Genomic DNA, 26,120 nt, shown 5'->3' with positions numbered 1-26,120 from the left:
AATCAGTGGTGGAGTCTCAAGTGGACTGTTGTGCATGTTTTGGATTACCCAGTCTCTAAAAGGACATTACTGAACTGGTAGAATTCAGAGAGGAGAAACCTGGTCTAGTGAGAGGTGTCCCTGTCTATAGCAGGGGATTAGAATGAGATGATCCCTTCCAGCCCAAACCATTCTATATTGCTATGAAAAATCAAAGGGCTGGAAACCTCATAGGCAGTAATCAGAAAAGATGGAAAAAAATTACTCTGCTTCTGAAAGGAACAGACTGTCAATAGAAAGTTTTCTCCTTGATGAATTATGGAGAAAGCAAATATAAATTTTCCTTCTCCTTGCCTCATGACACAAGAACAAGTTCATTAACTGACATGAAAATATTAGAAATTTTAAAATGATAGGAAATACATCTAAAACACTGTATATAGAGATAACTGAAGCCATTGAAGCCAAGTACATCTGTGCATTCATTTTCACCTCAGATACAATCACAGAATTACAAGATGGTTGAGGGTGGAAGAGAACTCTGGAGATGATCTAGTCCAACTCTCCTGCTCAAGCAAGGTCCCCAAGAATGTATTTACTTGGCATTGTGTCCAGACATCTTTTGAACATCTCCAGGTAAGGAGAAACCACAACATCATTGGGCAATTCATTCTGGTGCTCTGTTATCCCCAAAGAAGAGAAACTTTTCCTCATGTTCAGCTGGAACTTTCTGTTTTCCAGTTTGTGTCCATTGCCTTTCATTCTTTTGCTGGGTGTAACTGAGAAGAGCATAGCTCCATCTTCTTGGCATCCTCACTTTAGATACCTATATATTTTGATCAGAACCATCTGAGCTTCTCTTCTCCGGGATGAACAGACCCAGCTATCTCAGCCTTTCCTCATAGCAGAGATGCTCTTCATCATTTTAGTGCCCCTTAACTGGACTTGACCAAGGAGCTCCATATCTCCCTTATAATGGGGAGCCCAGAACCAGACGTGGCCTCACTGGGACAGAGTAGAGGAGGAGGATCATTTCCCTTGACCTCCTGGCCACTCTCCTTTCTGTGCACCCTAGGATACCATTGACCTTCTTGGCCACCAGGGCACACTGATGGCCCACGGCCAGCTTGACCAGCCAGGTCCTTCTTCTCTGAGCTCCTTTCCAGCAGGTCAGCCCCTAACCTGTACTGGTGCACTTGGGTTATTCCTTCCTGGATGAAGGACCCTGCACTTGATTTTGTTTAATTTCAGGAGGTTCCTCTCTGCCCCTCTCTCCGGCCTGTTCAGGTCTTGCTGAACGGCAGCATGGCAATCTTGTGTGTCAGTCACTCCTCCCAGTTTTGAATCATCAGAAAAACTGTTGTGAGTGCACTTTACTTCTTCATGCAAATCACTGATGAATAGGTTAAACAACACTGGACTCAGTATTGACTCCTGGGGAACACTGCTAGATAGAGACCTCCAAATATGAAGTAATTAAAAGAAAGATATATAAAAACTACTGAATGTTAAGAAAACTTGGAAGAAACAGTAAACCAAATAGATGAAAGGTATAAGCCTACGAGCAGACTACCTTCTGCTTTACAAGCAACTTCTTGTATTTCCTTAGCTACCTGGTAATGGCCGGAGTTGACTGCAGCTTGCTGAACCGTACCAACCACAAAACTAGTCTTACTCTGGCCCTTTTCCTGTGTCTGTGAGAGAAACAAAGGAGTGCTGTGTAATGTATAAATGCAAGACACCCAGGAATCCCAGAAAAGGAGAGAAATGAAAAATCATCATTATATAATTGTCATAGAATGCCTTGGGCTGGAAGGGACCTTAACGATAATCGAGCTTCAACTCCCCTGCCATGGGCTGGTTGACACCCACAAGATCAGGCTGTCTGAGGCCTCATCTAACCTGGCCTTGAATGTCTCTGGGAATGGAGACCCACAACTTCTCTGGACAGCACTGTCCTCTCTCTGAAAATTTTTCCCCTAGCATCTAATCTAAGCCTTCCCTCTTTTAGTTTAAAGCCATTTCCCCTTGTACTATCACTATCAGACTGTGTAGAAGATCTGTTTCCCTCTTGCTTATAAGCTCTGTTTAACTGCTGGAAGGCCACAATGGGGCCTCCCCTGAGCTTTCTCATCTTCAGATTCATCAAGCCCACCTCCCTCAGCTTTTCTTCATAGGAGAGGTGCTCCATGCCTCTGACCATCTTTGTGCCCTCCTCTGAGCCCATTCCAACAGCTCCACATCTTTTCAGTGTTGCAAGCCCCAGACCTGGATGCAGTACTCCAGATGGGGCCCCTCAAGGGCAAAGCAGAAAGGGAAAATCAATAGCTCTGCATTACAGCAAAGTGCTGGCATAGGCCTCAGGAAAGACACTTTTACAAGTTTTAAAACTCACTTAAAAGTGTTATAAACAGGCAGGAAATCAGGAATTTGGTTCAGAAAAGTACTCTAATTCCAAGAAGGCATTCAAAAAACTAACATATTGCATTGTGTACACCTGAAGTATTAAAGAGTTCTATGCAAAATTCACCTAGTGGCTTTTGTTCTCTGAATGTTGGAATGAAACAGATATAGCTCTCATCTTCCACAGTGAGTAATCTGAGATGTAAATTCAAGGAGAGATCTTCAAGGATATAAACAGGAGTTACACTTTTAAATCCCATAGATTTTCAAAATATATTGTTAATGGAGTGTGCAGCCCTGCAGTCATCCTCTCAGCAGTGCTAAGTTTCTTTGGCTTTAAATAAATGTGTTGTTTTGGGGTTTTATTGGTTTTGTTGTTGTTGTTGTTGTTTGTTTATTTGTTTCTTATATAGGCATAGTAAATGGGCTTTTGGTGGTAACCAAACTACTTAACTTTTGGTGGTATTTTTTCCTTTACATCAGAGGGAACATCAAATAAAATACAATTAGCTATTATTATTTTTTTATCACCGTGGTTACAAGAGTCCCAAATGGATAGATATTCCTATCTCATCCAGAAAGCCTTTTTTTGTTCCAATGCACTTGGCAGTTCACACATAATGAAATGCGTGTGACATTCAGGTAACGTCAGAGACAGCACATGGCAACAACATAAAAGCCATATTTGGACAGGAAGGCAGACTGCTGCCTTCTACTGCACAAAGACTTATGACAACATCATTCTGCAGGATTTGCATGACTAAAATTAGGCAAAAACATATTCTCCATGAAAGAAAGACAAGGCAGTGTACAAACAGTAGCCAGAGGCAGCTTCAGACGTGTCGGTTCAGCTGTGCAAAGAATGTGCCAGTCCCACTGTTGGAATAGTTTCCACACTTAACATACAGAACGAGTCATTAAAAATGAGGGGGAGTAACATGAAAGGGTGAGGCATATGGCACACAGTGTGCTACCACAGCATACCATATATTCCAGATAAAAGCATGCATTAGAAAATTCATTTACACTTTCACTGCTGACAAGGACAGCTACTGCCAATTAACCTCTCTCTCCACTTCAACCTCAGTTTCTGTTTCAGGGTAAATTCCTGGCCCCAGTGAGTCAATGGGAAATTTGCCATAGAAGTTAGTAGGAACAATATTTATCTGCTCTGGCTTCTGCAAATGTTTTTATTCCCCTAATTTACATATATATACTTACTATATACTTTAAAGCAAACTATTTGCTTCACCCCCTCCCGCACTACTGTCCTCAATTTCTTTTATTAGCTTGGAACAATAATGCCTGGAAAGTATTCCACCATCTGGTATACTACTATCAGATACAAGAAAACTGGGCAGGTATCTAAGGGGCAGAGCTTCTGCATGGGAGAACATGTCATCTGCAGTTCCAGCACACCTCTGAGCTTTGTCTGAGCAGACACCCCCTATAATGAAGAAAACAGGACATGAACCAATGCTACTGGAGGTCTGCGTGGCACAAGCTCACCGTTGACACCCCAGCTGAAAGACCTGCTGAGTGCAATGACAAGAGTATTCTCATTGTTTTGGGCCTAATCCTGCTGTGCCGCATCAGTGGAAACTTTACCATCCACTTATGAGGCAAGAAGATTTGACCCTGGATTGCACTTTAAATCCCAAATCTTTTCTCAGGAAAAAAACAAAAAACCAAAAAACAAACAAAAACAAAAAACAAAACAAAACAAAACAAAACAAAACACATAAAAAAACCCAAGTATTATTAATTCTTAGATCACAGCCCAGGTAGTATACAGGACTTTAAGTACATAGGATCAGTTCCAAAACTATTAGGAAATGGTACTCTTCTGTTCCAGGGAGCCTGTTCACTCTTCAATACAAGCATTATTTGGATTCTTGTTAGTAACTGATTAATACTGATATACACACCATTTAAAAGTACACCAATACAACAACACATCTCTCCAATCCACTGCCCTAGTGTTTGCCCTGCAGAAACCAGTTTCAGGTTTGAGGCAGTTTGAATATATATGTATTTTATGCCTATAAAGAATGTGGAGGAATACAAGTAAATTCTGAAGAAATTGCTGGTATGGAATTCCTGTCGCAAACAGGTGAGCACAACAGAAAGTTACGTAGAAAATACAATGAGTAACATATCTCTCAGTGTGGACAATTTAATTTAGATCAGAAATAAAGGGTAAAATATTCCCTTAGAACAAATTCCACAATTATTTAAAAAAATCATCTGTACAGCACTTCTTCACACTGCACAGTCCAATGGCACTATCTACACGTTACGGTACTATTTATGTGAAGAATGGTATGACTCAGTTTGATCTTCATTTTTTATTTATTTTCTACTTTATTTAACCATAAAACTTAATCACAGAGATACAATTGTATGAACTTTAATTTCTTCAACAGAAAATAAAAATGCCTATTTTATTGCAGCTACTTTGAACAGACCACAAGAAATCCACCCAAATACTAAATGACTTTCAGTGACTCTACACACACTCATACTTGTAAGAGGTATTTTTTATTAATTTCTTGTGTGCAATTCTACTGTTCAGGAAAATTAAGAGCTAGTATTTCAAACCAATCTGCATTCTGGGTGAAATTCTGTGGTTCTTTAGCAGTCCATATGTGTTAGGCTCACTCTTTAAGCAGGAGTGGATTTTCTTCTTACATCATAACATACATTATGGTTTTAGGGGAACCGGAGAGAAGATTCGAGGTTATTGTGTAGAACTGCAGAAATTGTGCTATGAATGCTTCAGTGTATAAATGAAAGTGGGACAAACGAGGAATGGAAGAGAAAACTAGGCAAATTTTGTAGAATCACAAAACCAAAGATTCACAGGGGTTGGAAGGAATCATTGACTTCAACCCCTCTGCTAAAGCAGGTTCTCTAGAGTAAAACAGTGCTCTTCTAGCAATACCACTCACCTCCAAAATGGCTTTTAAAAGTGAACAGAAAAAAGAAGTTAGCTTTTCTAGGTATAAGCATCTTGCAAATTCCTTTCTTTTCGGTGCCTGCTGATAATGTTACCAGCCATGAAAGGCATTTACCCAGTGCAGAAGATTTATGATCAATATTTTAATCATAAATCAGTTCAAGGGCAATCAAGGATATGAACCATGTAATTTAAGGTAGAAGTTTCTAAAACCAAACCAAAAAGATCTATGCAGCACCCTCTATATTTATTATGTTCTAGAATGGTTTATAAACAAAGTAAGTATATATTAATAATGCTGCCATACAGCTTTAAGAGGATTAAATATATCTCTAGAAGGAGGTCTACACCCAGGCTAAACTGTTATCTTTATGTTCCACTTCAGATTTTGTGTTAGTAAAAAGCATTCAAAAGAAGAATTTCAAGCTGCTGGTTTTTGCATTTGGAGTTCTTTTGGGGGGGGGTTAGTTTTGCTTTTTGTTTTGTTAGTTGTTTTGGGAATTTTTTGTACAAGACAATTCCATTCAAAGAGGATGCTGACATTGAGAATTTCGTCCCTCTGCAGATAACTGCTGTAGTTGCTATCGACTTCAGTAGAAGCAGGCTCCCAAATGTAATTTTTTTAATGGTATTTTGCAAAATCACTGAACTGTAGGAAGAGACCACTGGAGATCAAGACCAATGCCCCTAGATCATCAAGACCAATGCTAGAGCAGGTTCCCTACAGTAGGTTACATAGAAAGTGTCCAGATGGGCTTTGAATATCCCTGAAAAGGAGACTCTACAGCTTCTCTGGGCAGCCTGTTCCACTGCACTGTCACTGTCAAGGTAAAAAAGTTCTTCCTATGTTCAGACGGCACTTACTGTGTTCCAGTTAATGCTCATTGCTTCTTGTCCTGTTGCTGGGCACAACTGACAAGAGTCTGGCCCCATCATGGGACAACCATCCTTTACATATTTATTAGCATTTATAAGATCCTCTCTCAGTCTTCTCTTCAACAAGCTGAACAGCTGCAGGTGTCACAGCCTTTCCTAAAACTAGATATAGAAAGATAATATAAATAATGGCTATTAAAGCATTACAGATGAACAAGAAGATGATTTCAGAAATCTAAACTTTAAAATGTAGCTGTAGCGTCACAGATGCAATGAAACCAGAAAAATTTCCCTAACTATAGCTGTTTCTTTACCTTCTCAGCCTGAGAGAAAAATAACAATTATTAGAATGACAGTCTTACATTTCAATGATCATGCATTCAAATATCAAAATGGTATTGTACTATAAGATTCAATAATCTTACTCTTTTAAAAGGTATAAAATAAATGAGATAGATAGATACTTCTTTGATAGTAGAAGATGTAAGAAAATTCTAAAAGACCATTTTTCTATTCTTTCTTCCACTTAATATTCTCATATACATTTTAGTTCCAATTGAATCTATACCACTTTGTGTGCATGAAGCAATTTAGTCTAAATAACAGTGTCAAAGTGTCTGAAAGAAATTATACCTGCTGACAGTGAACAAGATGATCAAGAATTCAGGTCTTGTAGATGAGTCACTTTTTGTACGACCAGTACAACTTTATATTGTACAAGAAAGATTTGAATCAGTATCATCACATGTGGTACATGCATTTGGAATGTCTTCTAATATGGAGATAACGTGTTGGTGAGATGCATTTAATAGCAGATGACATCAGAAACAAAAACTAAGAACAAATAGACCCTTTGTGCCTTGGCATAGTCTTCACCATACTGTAACATTAAACGTTACTTAATCTCGCAGATTCACTTTCCATTATTTCATTTTATTACTCACTGCTAATCTCTTTGGTTTTAAGTATGGTGAAAATTGGAAGTTCTGTAGTAGCTGTCTTCAGGTCAAAAATGTGCTACTCTAAGTCTGTATTTTCCTTTATTTCTCCAGAATGTGCAGTTTAAAATGAGAGCCAAAGCACACACAGAAAGTTAACCCCAATGGTTAAAAAAAAAGCATTGGCCAGAAGACATGTGCACATTAAAAAATTCCTTATTCTCTTCTCTTTTTGTTCCTTGGAACAGGCTTGTAAATTAGAGCTGAAACTCAATCCCTGTCATTAATTCATGAATAATATACATATGGTGCTTAAAGCATAAAAAACACCAAGGCATCTTGTAAGACTGTACTGTTTAGTGCTGTTTTAGTCATATGACAAGGCACTATCATCTTCCAAAAATGATAAAAAGAAGATATTTTATACTGAAAAAAAATCTATGTTTGCAACCTCGTCTCAAGAAAACATATTGCAGAAAACAAACAAACCCAGGGAGGTTGTGGAGTCTCCTCTGGAGATATTCAAGACCCGCCTGGATGCCTACTTGTGTGACCTGGTATAGGGAACCTGCTTTGGCAGGGGGGTTGGACTCGATCTCTGGAGGTCCCTTCCAACCCCTACAATTCTGTGATTCTATGATTTCCTTCTGTTTTCTTTCTACATCTTGCAGATCTGTGACAGTTCCTAGAGAAAATTAAAATGAAAAAGATATCCACCTAGAAAATTAGACAGAGTTCAGCATGGAAAAAGCAATAAGAACACAAGAGACTAAAGGAAAATAAACAAAGCTATAGATACTGGACAGCTACATAGTTGGGACACACAGAATAGACTGAACTAACTTTGTGTAGTGTTTCCCACATTGAATCCAAAGACAATAATACTGAAAGCACTGGTTTCAGTATAGGAGAAACATGCTGTAGGCCCATTATGAAGTTTGACATGAATTTTCTAACTTCATGATGGTGTGATTCACATAGGTGGCAGCTGTAGAATCAAATCCATTCTCAGGTTTCTTTGAAACAAAAACAAAATTTTAATTTGGCCTGTGTATGAGTTCTTAAAAAACGAAACAAATTGTGTAAGATAAACACCCAAATGATTTAAACATTTCCACAAGTTGATTGCATTGAATTCCATTTTATTCTTGCAGCTAAGAAAATGCAGTAGTAGTTTATGGAACAAAGTTGCAGGCAACCAGTTAAATTCATCAGCAGTTGGGATAGTAAAAGCAGATTCTTGTTTCTTACTTAAACAGACAATTTAGGGGCAGGATTCATCATTTTATTTTAAGAATAAAGTGTATTCTTAGTAAGTTATCAAGACTCTCCTTCAGGTGAGTGGAGACGAACAAGCATTCCCTATGGACAATTCCACATTAGTCCAGGTCAAGCCTTTGGCACCTCAAGTACACCTAAGCTTAGGCTGCTGCAGAGGATAATCGTGTCCTACCATACACACATCCCTGTAAGTCCTTGCATGTTCACATTCTATGAGATCAGAGAACAGATTCAGCTGAATATGAACCAAAAGTGCTCTAGACAACTCTCTTTCACAAACAGAAAACTCAGCGTAACATATAAAACACATATAAAATAAGCCTATTTGAGTAAATAAGTATGGCCATATAAGGCCACATAGGCCTTATGAAATCTGAGGATGCTGAGGATGTACAGATAGGCAAAATACAAGTATTAGGCCTTCAAGCATACTGAAGGACTGTGACCGCAGAGCATCAAGTCAGATGTTGGTATAAGTCTCCTGGAAACCTTTACAGGCCCTACAGGTTGCAGCCCTGACTTCTGTCTTCCCTGTCCATTCTCCACTCCATGATACCTCCACTGTCACTAGACTTACGTAGTATTGGTACTGCATATTAAAATGTATATCTGAAACCTAAGTTTCAGTATTGCTTTTATATATATTTGTGCTCTTTCTCAGTTGAATTAGTTGCAATTTACACATTCAGGTATACACACATACAACGGCACCTGAAATACCAAGCATGTCCACATAGTAACACCCATCTGTAAGACTCAGATCTCCCTCTTCCTCTTTCTGTCTCTCCAGCTGTCTCTCCAGTTGCATAATTAATCTTACAATCCCATTTTAGTTAGTTAGTTTTCCCTTTTTGTTTGTTCCAAGATGTTGTCCACTGCAGTGACTACAGACAAGTGGCATGTTTGATCAGCTTACTACACTGGATTATGGAAGAAATTATTTATCCAAGAAATAAGATTACTGAGTGTTAAAAAATGTGTATCCTTTCAGTCTTTTGAAGTATCTATCTCTCAATATTAATGTCAGAAATCAACTCATAGCACACAAAAGCTCTTAGCTATTCATCTTCTTCCTCTTTCAAGTCTCATTCAGGAAAGTTTAGCTTTATAAAAAGCAGTACAGTCTTTCAAACAAAAGCTACTGCAAGCAATATATACACAGAAAATATTTGGATTACCACATATTTTGGCAACAGGAGTCAATCCATATTTGCAAGTTTAGAAATGGAAAATTGTATTATTTTGTCATTTTTTCCTGTTTTTGCAGTGTGCAGTAGAAGGAAGATTCAAATCAGAGACACTATGCAAACACAGGAGGAGCCAGTGTTCACAGAAGTCTCTGAGAAATTAAGATATGTTGACACACAGTAAAAGTGAGAATGAAAGGGGAAGAGAGAGGGTGTTTCTCAGAAGCAAAAGGACAGAGAGAGTGGAGGACTTTACAATTAATAGGCAATTGGTGACACGGGTATTCCTCTGACTCAAGAGAAAAATAAGGAAATGCTGGACTTGAAGATGAAGAATTCTTGGAAAGCAAAACTGAGGCTACCTAGCAGAGAAGCGGTTTTAAATGCATCTTTCATTATGTTACTAAAAGGTAATATTGAAAAGAAGCAATTTCCTCTGAAGTGCTTCTTCAGTCTGTTTTCCTGAGATGAAGGACATACAAACTATACTGTAAGCAGTATGTCTCTGGAATGTATAATTCAACAAGTGAAGATCTGTGAAGATCTGCATAGAGTCATCATTTGGTTAAAAATCACCATATCAAATGTTGTTTTTCAACCTAATCTCTATGAAAACAAAGATCTGCCTTTCAGCAATCCAAAGCAGAAAGGCTTAAATTATCAATGTAATTCAACTACACAATAGTTTCTGAAATGCAGATTTAAGGACATCAATTAAAACCTTCGTTACACTTTTCTTAAAATGCAAGTTATTTTTGGCAAAATAAAACATCTGGCTATCATGGGAAGGGCTCAGGAAGAAGCTGAATATCAAATATCAAGAGGTAATACTAAGAGCAAGTTGATAACAAAGAGCAAGGGCAAGAGAATATATTCCTGCTCAGTAACCTTAACATTATCTACTCAACATGCAAAAAAATTACACACCTTAGTAGCCCTCCTAACCTGAGCACATAATCTCCTTAAGTAATTTAGTGAGTCTATTATGTCTACTGGAAATAGACCTGCTCAATTGTTCATTTCCCTAAACTGTTCATTTGCTGACAGTCTAAATCTCTTGTGCAATATTTGAGCCTTCCAGTTACTGTAACAGCAATTTTAACTTTCAGAAGGCTTCCCTTTCCTCTTAAAGACTGAAATTTGTTTTGCAATTCAGCTCATTGTATTTATAAATATTTAATTTTCATTTGCCTCCTTAAAATTTGTTCTGAGTGGATAGTAACATGAATTTATTATGAAGTGTATTTATCTTTCTCTACCTCATTAATGCTCAAGAGTTCTGCTGCCTCTATTAAGCATACTGCTAAACAAACTTCTGGAAGCTGAATCCATGTGAATGGAGGAAATAAAACATAAATTCAGGGTACAGTTCTTTTATTCCCCTCTCCGATTTCTATCAAAGTCACATGCTCTGATAGATTTCAGAAAAGACATTAAAAATGTTGATGTGAAAGCAGGAGATGTGATCTGGAGTAATTTCAACCTTCAACAAATTACACCAACATTATCTCCTGGAATAATCTGAAGTGGAAATTCATAAATCATAGAATCCACAGAAAGGGTTTGGTTGGAAAGGACCGCAAAATTCCAACCCTCTGCCATGCACAGAATTGCCAACCCCTAGATCAGGCACCAGATCAGGTTGCCCACGGCCCCACCCAGACTGGCATCCAAGGCTATAAGCACTTAACCAATATAAGAAAAAGGATAAAAACATCTTTAGAATGAAACAAGAATATCTGTACATACTGGGGTTTGTAGTTGTTAACCAATGTTATTTAAAACTAGTTTTTCTCCAGTGTTACTTTTCATTAGCTTTGGTCACTGTTCCTCTCTCTCTGAGATACAACTAAACAAATAAGTTCAAATCAAATCTGAGACTGCTTGAAAGAGAGTAAACTGAGGTGAAGCAGCAGAAGAATGAAATGAAGAACATGCAAATAGTTTAAAGATTAAAAAAGAAGAAAAAAAAAAGCAAATGCAGTTTGTCAGTGAGGATTAACTGACAAAGAAATAATTGGATGTTTAGCCCATTCATGTGCGTCATCATGACAATGCTTAGTGACATTTTCAGCCTACCTTCAATTAAACCAATCACATATAGTAAATATTCTGAGAGCATAAATATAGTGAAAACACTGGCCAAGAAGAGCACAGAACTATTTTTTACTTAGGTGCATCGCTACAGTTTTATACAAACAGTCACAATTCATGGAATTTTATTTTTTATTTTAAAATATTTATGTTGTTAAATGGCTGGTTATCTTGGCTGGTTACCAAACACTCTCTGATCTCTCCTATTAGGGAGAAATCAGACAGAAGTTAGTAACTGGGCAGTTCCAGACATATCTGGATACATTTTCCCCCTAAGACCACCTTCACAGTTACTTTATGTTTTATCAGAAATTCACAAAATGAATCAAATTTTCCCATAATTAATGAATAATTTGATAACTGGAGAGTATAAGGTTTAAAAGCTATTAACTCAGCTATGAATTACAAAATCAGAAACCACTGCAGTGCTAAACACCTTGAGTACAGCTTCTGCATACATCTGTCTGAATGAAAGCTATACACTGTACTTAACTGCTGCTGGCTTAATGCAGTACAAAGGGAAAAAAATAAAAGAACACAGCAAACATTTAACAAAAGTATTAAAAGTCTAAGTGCTTCTGCCTCTGTGTGTATGCAGACCAAAGGGGTAGACAACGTGTGTTAGGGCAGAATGAAAGTGTATTATGCTTTTAAATCAGTGGGAAAGCATATAGTCAAAAATACTTGTACTGGCACTCTTAAAATGTCACGATGATCCATTTTCTTTGAAACCGACTAACATGTATTTGCATCCTTGAGATAAAACAACCAGAGAGCTTTTGAAAAGTTTATCTTGTTCCACTAAAACAAATACTGCAGTTCTCTATATAACTAAAATATCCATTCATCTGTCAAACAGTGATGTTTCAGACATTTAAATATGTTATTATAACTGAACTTAGGGTGGATTTTGAAGTTTATAAAAGATTAGGTAGTGCTTGAACTCATTCTCTTCTTATTCCCAGACAAAACATAATGCTTAGAAATGCCAGGAAAGTTCTACAACAGTTGCACTTTTTCAGAATACCAAAATACCATTCACTACAGATACCTCTGGCATTTACGGTTCCTGAATAGGAACTATTCTAAAATTTGATGCCTGTCACATCAACTTGGATACTAAATAATTCTAAATACTAGACGTATATAGAAATCTCATACTTTATTTCAGAAATTTCTGAGTTTTCAAGGGATTCTCTTAGCTACTGAATCAGTCTTACCAAACACAATATTTAGTTAGCAAAGCTTGGTGACACTGAAAGCAATCTACCATAATTGGTTCAGTATTCTTGACTATTTCTGGATTTTGATAAAATATGTGGTTCACAGAGAAGTGTTAATGCTAACATCCACATCAGATCACTTACAAAAGTGTAACTGATTTGGTTCACTCCTACTACTTAAATCTTGGTACATTCACAAATACTGATAAACCATTAATTACTCAAAAGGTGTCTATAAATGACTCTCCAGTAAAATGATCAACAATAAAAAAAATAAAAAAATAATCTAGATAAAATAGATTGATTTGTTCCTGTAAGAAACAAAGAGGAAGCAGACAGATCACTGATATAATCATTGTTATACATTAAGTCAGTTAACGTCCTATCAGAAAACACTCCAATAAGGAAGAGATCACAGCTAAAAAAAAACCTACTGAAGATAGTGCTAACATCATCAGTTTAGAACAGATACAGGGAATAGTATATTTGAAGGAGCAATTTTAGACATGAAGTCTGGGGGGAAAAGAAGGAACTAGCAGATTCTTGCAAGAGTGAGTGGCAACACGCAGAAATGGGAAGCTGTGACAATAGAAAACAAAAAGAGGAGGGTTCAAGATTTTTGTACAACATGGAAAGCAACAAAGCAATAATAGCTGCACAGGAAATTGCATGGGACTTTAAAAATGCCTTACATTTTCAGTATGGGCACACATGGTTTGAGCTCTATGAGCACATAATGAGAATTTAGATGCTTGATTTGGTGCTTATGTTCTAAAATCAGATACTTAAAATTATTACTGCTAATTAATCCTGAATATCTATCAACATGCTCAGCTTCTATTGCTCAAGATAGCTGACATCTCCAGTACCATCTTAACCTTAATGATTTTCACTTCTGTTCATACCTACGGACAGTTCCACATTCCTCTGCTTCCCTCTGCTGTGATACTCTAATCAAGGACAATCTTAGAAAACCAGGCTGAACACAAACTGCAAGACTAATGATGAGCATTCCCTGGAGCTAGGGCTTACAAACTATGACTATACTCCCAGATGTGTGAGCTAATCTGTAAACTGATCTTCTTTTGCTCTTCCAATTAATAGTTAATTATTCGATGTAAAGCAAAACATCTTCAAAAGGAGACACAGCAACTATTCCACCTCAGAGTATTTCATAGCCAGGATACTTTCCTGGAAGATGGGAGACACTGATTAGTGCTCCCTCAGGCAGAGGAAGAAACTGAGCATAAGTCTGCTGCCATTTAACTGCTGAGCTAGTGCATAGCATGTGCTGGGAGTGGCAGGCAAAGAACACAACAGTAAGGAGTTTTGAACAAAAAAAGACTGGCTAATTTCAGGAAAGCTGAAGGATATGGTGGTATCTGAGTCTCAGACAACCACACAACTGAGGGCACTCTCTAAGCTTAAGTCCTTTTCCAGGTATATCTCTACCAGCTCTCCATTCAGCTTGCTGAGATTTGCCATGTAATTCTCCTGAATTTTCATAGGAACTTCTACACAACTAACCAGTATGATATTTACTAATGCCTACCACCTAGGCACTGCAGAACTTAAAGCTGAAGCACTTGTGCTGTTCTTTAGTGAGTGTGGTGTCTGCTGAGTTAGGTGCCCTTGCCAGAAGGAGGTAACACATTGGTGGCTGCACATACCTGGGTGCACACAAGGCAGTAGAGTTTAAAAGTGAGTCCTGACTGAGCACACACACTGTAATCCAACAGAAAGTCACAAGGAAATAGTGTGGGGAAAAAAAAAACAACCTTTTTGATATACAAATAGTGAAATTCAGAGAAAAGAAAGTTCACTTAACAAAACAGCCCTGTTTGTCCATAAGCCCTGTTGTGTTTCTCTCTTCAGTCCCCTGCAGTCTTATCACCAAACCTGCTGACTAGCTGTCTTCCTGAAAGCTACCATCTCACCCTACAGCTCTTCCTTCATCACATTCATAAAAATAACAAGGTTAACCATTAATCATTCAAATAAAGTACTCTGTGCGAATCTCTATTCCTGAACATACATAAAATTGTTATTTAAATTATTTTAACTCAGACTGCAACTTCCCCTAATTAGGAATATCTCCATAGTGATACAGACTGGTACATTTCCAAGAAAATCTGATTTATATCAAATGAGTATCTTGCTTGTCTAATTAATATTCATCAGAAAATTATGCAGGAATGCTTTCCACATGGCATACACGTCCAGGAACTGAGTGATATATCACACACATTCCTTTCAGATCTGAGATGACAGAAAGGGTGTCCTACAACACTGCTATACTTGCACCTGCTCAGGCAGGTGTGGGCAAGGCATTACTGCAATAAGCATATTAGAGATATACATTCAGAAGTTACAAACAAGAGGGCATAAGCCTCCGGTATTTCCATAGGCCACTATCATCCAACAAGAAACACTGCTCTTTATGTCGTTTTCCATTTTTTTTCTTGTCAGCATGCCTAACGGGGTCTTCACAGCACAGAATTGCTTGGTAGAAAACTGAGATAGTATTGTTCTGAGAACTATCTTATTATTTCCAGGATTAGACATTAGTCATGAATCTGAAAGTCAGTTTATCTTAGAAAGGATGGGAAGCACAAGGAAATTTCATTTACCATATTTTAACAAATATTCCTAACATATAATCCTTCACATGACATGATGACCACTTCAATCTGATTCCTTTCTTCCTCCTCAAATCAGACTGCAGCCACTCCACTTCCTAAGACCCATCCTCAAGTTCTTAGGTAATTCTTTCAGCTGAAACCAAATCAAAAAAAGAAACCAACCAATCCACAAAACTACATTTGCAACACTGCAGAGACACTGTAGAGCACTTAGGTTTTTTTTCCTGCTTAATAACTAGGAAAGAAGAACATTAAGTTCCTTGAAAATTTTCAGACCCAACAGTCTTTCTCAAATTAATACCAGGCTTCGAAGCACTGCACAAGAAATCACAAGCCTGTAGGATCACAGATAGTTACTCATACTGCGTGAGTTAGGTTTTCATCACAATACCAGAAGTGTTACAGCCACATACAGAAGCTGTGGCAACTGGTTGTTTAGACAAGAATACTCACATTATATCCACTTCTCTTCTGAAATGTGCATACATGTAAAATCCAGATCCAATTTAAAGATATACATACTGAAATAATATAGAACAGTGACAATGCCAAGGTACATAAACCAAGGTTTATCTTGTGAAAAGTTATATTCCCATTGACATGTGGAACTTCAGGCTGTTGCAATCAAAAGGCGTGTTTGCAAGTCTAACATTTATAATTACACAAACATTCCCCCACCCTGAATGTCAAACATACTGAATGCCTTTCTGACAGTGAGAGGCTTTCCAGCTGGTAAAGAAAACAGCACAAGGAATTCAGTTGTACATTAATTCAAACTATTATCTATCTACATCTCTAAATTGAGGCTGTTTTGTTCTGGCTACTCTACTAAAGCCAAAGGCTATAATGGGCAGATAGAATATTTAAATATTTATGAAGATTCATTGTAAAAAGCTGAAAAGTATTACTAGGTTAATACATGCCTTTAATAAATGGTGAACTGTTTGCTGTAGAAGGCAGTGGCTCAAAGGTTACTTATGTCTATTTAAAGTATATTAATTTCTAACCCATACATTCTCCGTCTGTGAAAAGCTTCCAGTCTTAATTAGCCAGACATTAGCCCTTTGTGAACACCTACCAGTGAAACAGTATAAAGTTCAGACTAAATGCATTAAACGAACAATAAGCGGGCCTGTCTCCTCCAGACAAAGCTGCTTCTACTTTGGAAGGCAACGTACTCACCTGAGATTGTAAGCGACTGGCAAGTCACAATTCTGGCACTAACTCCTTTGTGTGATGCTGGAAAAGAAGTCTCTAACACCTTCCTTTCTCTGTTATGTGTTTAGATAACAGTGGTCTTGGAAAGGTACTAAGACCTGGAATCATCAACCCTGCTGTAAGGAAGATATGCCCGCTGTAAGTGAAGATCAGGTTTGAGACCATCTAAAGAATCTGAAGGTGCATAAGTACATGGGACCTGATGAGATCCATCCACAAGTTCTGAGAGAACTGGTGGATGAAACTGCCAAACTGCTATCCATTGTTCTCACTGATTGGAAAAGAGGAAAAATAACCTCCACTTTCAAGAAGGAAAAAAAACAAGATCCAGAGAACTGCAAACTAGTTTCACCTCTGTGCCTGCTAAGATTATGGAGCAGATCCTCCTGAAGGCCCTACTAAGGCACATCAAAAATAAAGACACGGTGATTGGTGGTAACCAATATGGCTTCACCAAGGGCAAATCATGCCTGACAAACTTGGTGACCTTTACGATGGAATTATAATGTCAGTGGATAAAGGAACAGCAACTGGCATCATCTATCTGAACTTGTGCAAAGCATTTGATATCCTGGTTGCCAAATTGGAGAAAAACTGGATTTGATGGATGGACCACTTGCTAGATAAGGAATTAACTGTACAGTTGCACTAAGAGAGAGAGCAGCAGTCAACAACTCAATGTCCAAGTATAGACCAGTGACAAGTGGTGTTCCTCAGGGATCAGACTTGGAACTGGTATTATTTAACATCTTGGTAGATGACATGCACATTGGGATTGAGTGCACATTCACCAAGTTTGCAGATGACACCAAAGTGAGTGGTGCAATTGATATAGAGGCTAGAGGGAAGAGTTGCTATCCAGAGGGATCTGGACAGGCTTGAGAGGTGGGCCCATGCCAAGCTCATGAAGTTCAACAAGGCCAACTGAGAGGTCCTGCACCTGAGTCGGGGCAATTCCAAGTGCAAAAACAGGTTGGGCTGAGAATGGCTTGAGACCAGCCCTGAGAAGGATTTGGGGGTGTTGGTCAATGAAAGATTCGACATGAGCCAGCAATGTGTGCTTGCAGCCCAGAAAGCCAACTGTGTCCTGGGTTGCATCAAGAGAAGTGTGACCAGCAGGTCGAGAAAGGTGATTCTGTCCCTCTATTCTGCTCTCCTGAGACCTCACCAGGAGTACCACATTCAGTTCTGGAGGCCTCCAACACAAGAAGGACATGGAGCTGTTGGAGCAGGTTCAGAGGAGGGCCACAAAGATGGTCAGAGGGCTGGAGCACCTCCCCTAAGAGGACAGGCTGAGAGAGTTGGTACTCTTCAGCCTGGAGAAAAGGCGGCCCCAGAGGAACCTTACAGCTACCTTCCAGTACCTGAAGGGGGCCTACTGGAAAGCTCGGAAGGACTTTTTATAACGGCACGTAGGGACAGGAAGAGGGGAAAATTTTTTAATTTTTTTTAAACTGGAAGAGATATTAGGAAGAAATTCTTTACTGTGTGATTGGTGAGACACTGGAACAGGTTACCTGGAGAGACCGTGGATGCCCCCTCCCTGGAAGCATTCCAGGCCAGGCTGAACAGGACTCTGAGCAGGAGGTGTCCCTGCCTATAGCTGGGGGGCTGGATGGTCAAAAGGTCCCTTCCATCTCAAAGCATTCTATGATTCTATGATTCTATGCCTAACGAAAGTGCATGGCCTAGGAGACTGATTGCATAGATTTGTAGAATCAGTGGAGAACATGTCATAAATCTTCTTCTGCTACTCTTCTGTAGTTCTCTGATTATGTAGAATATGGGTTTAAAAATGGAATCAAGATAATTAATTATATCTGTATTGTTTCAACATAAAGAGTTCAGCTACCTCATTCATTCTCATTATAGACAGTTTTTTCAATACAATAAATAGAAAACAGTAGTGTCATTTCTGAATGTAGACTGAAAACTGGAAGATGAGGAAAGAGTCTAGAACACAGAGGGTTACAGCTAGATTTGACTTATTAAATTGCCTGTCTGAGACTGACAACTACAGCAGCTTACAGACAGCACTGCTCTATGATGATTACTTTGAATTAAAACATCAGAGAAAATGAGAATCCACGAAGAGTGTCCCTGATAGTCAGCACACATTATCAGTACAGCAGAGATCGGTGCAAGGTGGACTACCACCAGAGTGCACAAACGTATGTGCTTCTGAGCAGAAATAAGGGTGATGGATGTGACCACCAGTGGAAGAACTCCCAACTTCATAGCAGGCTTTAATACCCGTATGCTATGCCTTAATACCACCAGTAAGATACACTTGCCTTACATAAAAGGGGTAAGATCAGTTGCATCATTCCAGATCGCAGAGAATTTTTAAGCAACTATAAACAAGCCAAATATTCTTCAACAGGAACAAGTCTGTGCTTTCAGTGCAAAAGGCTTTTGTGTTGTATCTACTTCACCAGCTGCCAAACTAAAGTCAAGTAGCTCTTAAGCACTAGGCTGATAATGAAACCACTCTCAGCATAAGCAAACTGCAGTAATTCTTAAAGGGCAAATGAAGTGCTTTGTGGCAGAACAGAAATGGAACTGCTGTTGAGTTTGGCTGTCTTTTTCAGTTCCAAACTAAGAACAGACTGTAGCCTAGCAGTTTCTGCGTTTGTTCATCTGATGAGGTCAGTCAGTTGAAATTAATTTTTATTACTCTATATCAAATAAGAGGAAATGGGAATCATTAAGTTACCTTTCCTAATCAATTCCTTCAACACACCTAGCTTCCCAGAGGATAAACTACCCTCTGCTGGAATAACAAAGAACTTACAGGCAAGAAAGCATTTCCTTATTAACTTTGCACAGAGATTCTTGAAAGCATTCAGTTGCAAACATAGCCTGTCTGTTGCTGCAGGCTTACTAAAGCCAGTAATTTTGCAGCAAGTGTCATCTTAGATAACCAACTCTCTTAATAGATGAATAATTCCCACAAAACTTACCTTTCTTAAATGAGCATAGATTTTTTTCTAAGAAACAAGCTGCTGATTTACATAGCATCCAGTAGCTTGTTGGTTTGTCTTATTTTTCTTAGTCCTGGAATCTTTCAGAATTCAAAGCTCAATGTGATATAATTTACATCATGCAAGATTTGATTACATACAGGAGTTACATATTGTAGGAAAACTTCCTGAATAATTGTAATGGCAAGTACTTAAAAAAAAGAAAAAAATCCTTCCCAAAGAGTCCAGCCACAGTGTTTATCAGGAAAAAGCCACTGCATAGCACTATTTATTGTTAATTTACTAGGGCTGCTCCAAAAGTAATGCCTCCCATTTTATCGTGTTGGCTCATGACATCAAAGGCAGATGATATGGCAGTAAAGGTTGAACCTTTCCACCAGTATCCTGATACATTTTGTTGCTGTGTGACAGATAGCAACAGAGGCGCACTCTGATGAAATGGCATCTGACATGAAAGAACAAATGAAGCAAAAGTGTGTCATAGAATTCCTCCACTTGGTAAAAATGACACCCACTGACATTCATCAATGCTTCCTGAAAGTTCATGGAGACCAAACAGTGGATGTGAGCACAGTGAGGCACAGTGAAGGTGTTGTGTTTTATCAGTAGTAACAGTGACATAAAATACAAGCCATGTTCTGGATGTTTATGAAGATTTTAATGAGTGCAGAATGCAGGCAATTCATCGCTGAAGAGCTAATGGTAGAAATTATACTGAAAAATAGTGTTCTGTAGCTGAGAATTTGCTCTATCAAACAGTGTTATTGTGCTCTTTGTATCTGTTGTAGTTTCCATGGAAGTAAAGAGAAGGCATTAATTATCAATTAACTACTTGTCTTGAAAGATGGAAGTACTTTCTAGCCAGCCCCAAGTAGGCAGGATGGTACAAGAAGAGACTTTATTAAATTTCTGAGCTGATCATGACTCCCATCTAGATTCAAATCACATGCCAGGCCAGCCTTCATGCTGCAGGTTCTGCCTTCTTTCCAAAGATGGTCCAGAAGCAAACATGTCACCTTAAGACTACTGACAATCTTCTTGAAGTGCTTAACCAGGACAGAAACAGAAAATCCAGTTTCTATAGAGGTAACAGATTTTTCCAAAGAAATTTAGTTTTATTTTCCAAAGAGATATTGAAAAACACCGAAGTCAAGTAGGAAAATAAGGAATGGAATGGTACAATCATTACGAACTAAGCCACATCCCCAACTCTTAACTTCGCTGCAAAAATCCTGGGTCTGCTGATTTCATCAAAGTTGTATATAATTGATACAAGTTTCAACTTTCAAACACAAATGAACAACCTCAGCTTTTTCTTCAAAACTACAGAAAATGGCTGTTAACAGGCTCTTGGGCATATGTAAAGGAAAGAAAAAAAATGAAAACGCCACTTTGTTGAAATTTCTAGCACACAAACATCATGGTGGAATTACCATAAGAATCCTTGGAAAGAAACTTACCTCTTCAAATCTCTCATGGAAAGTTGGAAGAGCTAGTCATCAGTCGGACCTGTTAGTTAAAGACTTGCTGTGCACTGCTGGGTTCTGTCTGCTTTCACCATGGCCATCAACAAACGAAGAGCCCCCACACCCCTGCTGAAAAAAAAAATAATAATTAGTAATACATCTTCTAAAATTCCCCCCAAAACAATCCTGCAGACATCCTAAAAAGATATTCCTTTGTTTCAATGAAGGTGCAACCTTCTGTGCCCCAAAGGCATTTGTAACATTTTTGTCTGAATAATGTTCAACATAACTGTTTATTTGTAACTCATCAGGCAAGATCCCAGGTAGCCACAATTACTTTACTGGGCTGTAAAATAAGAATATATGTTAAAAGCTAAGTATTTGTGTGCTTTTATGAACTTTCACACTGTTTGCCTCTGAAAGACAGATAAACTTACCTTAAAAAAAAAATGAAAATCAGAAAAAAATAGTACATGGATACAACCAACGACTGAGGAAGAGTTTAATTTAACATACATAGCTCCAAAGAAATGAGTTGAAAACAAAACAAAACAAAACAAAACAAAAATTATAAGCATTTTTACTCATAAAGCAGACTTTGAAACTGCTAAAATAGAGGTACGTTCCACCAAAGTGACAAATGTTATTACAGAGGAAAAAGCCATTTGGTGTGCCATACAGATTAATAGCCTAATTTAAACAGGGAGAAAAAAAAGAAGAAGAAAAAAAAAAAAAACAATAAAACTTGACCAATATGGAACAGGTGAGCAGTAAATTACAGAGCTGTATCCTGTGGGAGTGCAGAGGTGCCTGCCCACTCACCATCAGCTCCTCTCGCAGCTGCAGTCTGTGGCTACCATGGATGGTCACACAGAGAAGAAGAAGACAGTGGTGGGGTCTGCTCTCACAGAGCAGGGATACTCTTCCCTTCCCAGAGAATTCCCCCACCAGGGAAAGCCCCACGCATCAAGCTGTGTTATGAAGTACAAAGGAAATGTACCAGAAGTACCACTACTGCTAGTCAAACTAGTAGTAACCAGAACTCTTAAAAGAAATTCAACACCGGTTTCTTTGTGCATCTAATACATCTAAATCTAATACCAGCTTACTTGTAGTTATAAATCTAGTACTGTAGTATCCGCAATGATGCTATGTAAAAATTCACAGGCACAAAAATGCTATGTGCTTTAAAATACAGAAACTTGTATTTACTCACAATGCTATTTCCATTCCAATTCCATTACAAAATCTGCTATTTCTTTTTAAATATTTATTCATCTTACTTCTTGTCTATTTTTTTATTTCCTATTGATTAATTAAAGACCATTATGTAACTTTTGGTTCAGTCTATTTCTACTGCCTATTAATAATTTTATTTTGGCATCCAGGCATAGTTTAGTAACTAATGTTCTAATGTTGTTGGCTTTTTTCCTTAAAAAAACCTTTATTTTGTCAAAAGTATGATAGCTGAATAAAAATTTAGCCAAAAAAAAAGCAAAAGGGAAAATTTCCCACCGAAGAAAAATGTTTGAGAAACTGGTAAGTGATTCAAGAACATTATTGAACATGGGGCATTAAATGGGCATTTACCATGCAAATCATCTATCAGGCCTGAAATACATGCCAAGAGCTCAGGACAAAGTTTCCAAAATTGGCTCTATATCCATTTCTATCACCCAACTTACAAAGCTGTTGAAAACACACTTCTGTTGAAGCTCTTAGGAGCACGCCTGGGAAAGAAGCCACCAGTATGCAAGCCTACATGAGTTTCTGGTGTCAAAACTACACACATCTCCACACACTCAAGACCTCTGCGTAGGTTATTGTCTGCGGTTTGACACTTCTGAGCAGTGTAGGTAAGGTTTTGGTACCACCAGCTGGCAAAAGAGCTTTGAGAAGGCTGTCACATGGCATCTGAGACATGCTGAATAATTATGAGCCTCCTACCACACCACAGAAAAAGCCAGGTACATTAATTTAAATCTCTTTCACCAAGCTAAAAATCTAACCACAACTTATTAAACAGCTCAACAAAGGAAGCCAGAGTAGTTCACTCATGTATTTGAATACTGATCTTCTAACAATTGTAAAAGCACTGAAATCAGGGAAAAAAAGAAAGAAAAAAAAATTAAGGCAAGTAGAACCTCATCCTCATCATTTTCAGGAAATGTCATTCGTCTGCTTGAGCCAAAGAATATCGCCACGTCTGCCTGGCCTGACTTAAATACTACAAACAGTAATGAAAGCAAAAAGATTTATAAATGAACTGTTCCACTGGTTAATAGCTCTTGTATTTTAAAAGTCTTGTTTGTTACATGTCAGTCAACGACACTGTCTGTGCTAGTAAACACAAAGCACATTTAAATCACCTGCTCTAGAACGGTTTGCATGCATTTCATAAACCGGTGACCATGTTTTCTCATCTACTAAATTTTAATGCGCAGTTTTATTCCACACATGATTATCACTCAGAAGTTGCTTTTTTTTATTAGGTATTCTGACTTGCCACGTATGTGGTTTCAAAGAGAAGCTGTCTGATGGTTACTCAGTGATTCAGCATGTGACACTACTGCTGTGACAGAACAAGTACTCACCTTGCAAGCACAACTTCTTCAGTTTTTCAGTTTCTCTTTCAGTATCTTCTTTCTTCTGAAGTCTTACGTGTGACTATGATTTTCATCCTGACTAGGAGTCCTATGTATCAGAGTTATTAATTCAAAGGGAAACTCCAAAAATTTAGTACATGTTTTTAGTAACTTGAGAAGTTTTACATGGATAAATACAGTAGGGTCACATGTGGCCTGTCCCACAATATTGTGACTGACTTCTACCACTCCCTAAAAACTAGCAGTATTTCAAAAAACTGGCCTTGCTATTCTTGCACTTGGAAATGCATTTCTGTTGTTTCTTCACTGATTTCCCTGATTTCCCTGCATTTTTAATTAGCTCTTTAGACGTATTCATTGTAAGGCAGACCTGGTAGAATGAAAAAAGGCATTCATTCCTTCACATACACACTGTAGCACCATAGACTTCTGTAAGAGGAGACTTCTGAAGACACACATGCACACACAGTCTGTTCTAAAGTATTAACATAATTCACAAGGTTTGGTCTGCAGATAAGCAAAAAATCAATGGAGAAGCTGCAACACAGAAGACAAATGATTTCCTCTGCCCTTAGTCATTAAAAACCTTTGCAAACCTACAGGGCAGTCAGGTGCTTCCTCTCCCGTACTGCTGCACTTATGTGAACTTAATGGCACATTATGGACTCTGATACCAGAAAACCAAAGTTTCAGTTTATGAAAGAACAATAAAGAAAACATGTACAGTTGGTTGGTCACACGGCTTGAATTCACAGCTTGCTGGGCACTAGGGCACTGGATCACCAGGCCAAGTGCTCCTTTCCTGCAACATGTGGAAAACTAATAAATAAGAAAAAAAAAAAAAATCTCTTTGTGCAGTGCTTTCCTTTGGAAGTATTTTGGGCTCCTTGTAATTTGTTTCTGACAATTAGGCAAGCTTAACTGAGCAACCTCTCCTCCCACATGTAGCTCTGTGCTTATGACAGAATGATTTTCCAATTTGGGAAAGACTGAACAGCTGTCATACCAGCCAAACAAATATCATCCTATTTATTATTTCAGAACCACTAATACAGCCTATTTGTTGTTTTAAAACCTCTTTTCCTAAAAATTAACTTTATTTCCAAAGCAGTAAGATAGCAATACTACAAAACTGAATGGTGAGATAATAAAAATTGATTTTCTTCTTCGTGTCTGTTCGCACAACATTGAAAGCTGAAATCGTTCACCTTCTTCCCTTCAGCAGGCAGTCTCACATATTTTGCTCTGACAGTGCTTTTGCTGTTGATATGTTACAACATCATCACTGTCACAGGACTAAAAAGAAAAGGGAGATGGAGGGTGGTGACGACAGAAGAAGATGAGGCTTTTATAACACATTTTGCCTCTACATCAGATAAGAGTTTCTTATAAGGATATAAATTTCATGCTCCAGGGTACAGGTTTGATATCCTCTGCAGGAGCTGATACCATCTAGTGCAAAGGAAAGGACACACGGCCAGGCAGGGCCAGGTGTTGGATACGGAGTAACGCTTTGATGACCATGTTCCGGACCTGACATGACAGCATCCTCCCTAAGAGGAACACCGTGCAGGTATGTGCCTGCTGCAGAGCAAGCTTTTTGTTGACAATTCTGCTCCAGGAATCCAGCAAACAGCACTCCTTATGTGAATGTCACCAGACAGGCATCAGATGACACAGGTTTTTTTCCTCCATCAGCCCAGCTGGAGGATGAACCATCTAAGGAGGCTTTGTTAGACGATACAACTATTGCCTAGTGTGCAGATGGTCTTCTCACCGTCTAGCTAGAAGTGCTTGACACAAACGTACAAGCAGGTCCCTCGCACACACACACACCCTTCTGTGTTAAGTAACGCAATTAACACGGCTCTGAAGCCAGCTGTAAAAAACACATCGACGACAGGCTATGAGGAGAGGCGATGGCTGGCAGCAGGAGATACCAGGCACGCCGCTCTGATGCAAGAGTGTCTTCTGCGCGTTCGCTCTGCGGTATGGCCCGGCTCTACCTGCGCTTATCGCTTCGGTAACTCGCCCAGCTGCCAGCCCTGTGGCTGCGGCCCTCGGGACACAGCTTCCCCCAGGGGACGGTGCGAGAAGCCCTCGCCGCCACCGACCGCGAGCTAGGCAGGGGCCGGCGGCAGCCGCTCAGCCGCGGGGATCCGGGCAGGTGCCTCCCGTCCTTCCCGCGCCCCACGGCCCCCACCGCCTCCCACCCCCGCCTCGGCGCCCCGCCTCGCCCCGCCGCCAGCCTCGGGCGGAGGTGC

At 38.9% G+C, this 26,120-nt stretch overlaps 1 long non-coding RNA gene across 3 annotated transcripts; it reads right to left on the bottom strand.

Moving 5' to 3' along the window:
• Positions 1-4,650: 4,650 nt before the first annotated feature.
• On the bottom strand, positions 4,651-26,061 carry LOC149913118 (uncharacterized). 3 transcript variants are annotated; one of them, XR_016462103.1, is made up of 3 exons: positions 23,845-26,061; positions 21,245-21,379; positions 4,651-6,379 (listed from the first exon to the last, which is right to left on the bottom strand). It is a non-coding gene; the product is annotated as an uncharacterized LOC149913118 (long non-coding RNA). The 3 variants fall into 3 exon arrangements; XR_016462101.1 differs by having other exon boundaries at positions 21,245-21,376; XR_016462102.1 differs by lacking the exon at positions 4,651-6,379 and adding an exon at positions 20,050-20,830 and having other exon boundaries at positions 21,245-21,376.
• Positions 26,062-26,120: the final 59 nt, after the last annotated feature.

This window comes from Phasianus colchicus, chromosome Z (genome assembly GCF_987193195.1).
Source record: "Phasianus colchicus chromosome Z, bPhaCol1.hap1.1, whole genome shotgun sequence".
Taxonomy (NCBI): Eukaryota; Metazoa; Chordata; class Aves; order Galliformes; family Phasianidae; genus Phasianus; species Phasianus colchicus.
This window is presented reverse-complemented; position numbering and strand designations above follow the sequence as displayed.